Source organism: Fukomys damarensis, unplaced genomic scaffold (genome assembly GCF_012274545.1).
Source record: "Fukomys damarensis isolate Sample0158 unplaced genomic scaffold, DMR_v1.0_HiC HiC_scaffold_37, whole genome shotgun sequence".
NCBI lineage: Eukaryota > Metazoa > Chordata > Mammalia > Rodentia > Bathyergidae > Fukomys > Fukomys damarensis.
In genome coordinates, this window is record NW_022900949.1 from 19,512,433 (window position 1) to 19,512,782 (window position 350).

At 59.1% G+C, this 350-nt stretch overlaps 1 long non-coding RNA gene across 1 annotated transcript in view; it reads right to left on the reverse strand.

Annotated features, from left to right (window-relative positions):
• The window catches only part of LOC104859280, a 16,378-nt gene that overhangs the window by 8,200 nt on the left and 7,828 nt on the right, over positions 1–350 (reverse strand). The window lies entirely within an intron of this gene.

A 350-nucleotide genomic window follows, 5' to 3' on the forward strand; every position in this document is an offset into this window, starting at 1 on the left:
GGGGGGCTGTCCGTCTTGATTGCACCAAGGGCAGGGTCCGCAAGGTCTCGCCGCTGGGGAACCTGGTTGCCAATTTCCCAAAATGAAAACTGCGCGAGGCACACTCGATAACAACCATAGCCACGTTCAGATCACCGCTCTTACACCCTTGGTGTGGGGATGGGGAGCCGAGCGCTCGAGCAGAGGGAGCACACGGAGAAATCCTGCGAGAAACGCGACAGCGTTTCTGGGCGGGAGCACGTGCCTACAATCCCAGCACTCAGGAGGCTGAGGCAGGAGGATCACCACAAGCTTGAGGCCAGCCTGGGCTACGTAGTGAGTTCAAGGCCAGCTGAATTACATGGTGAGGC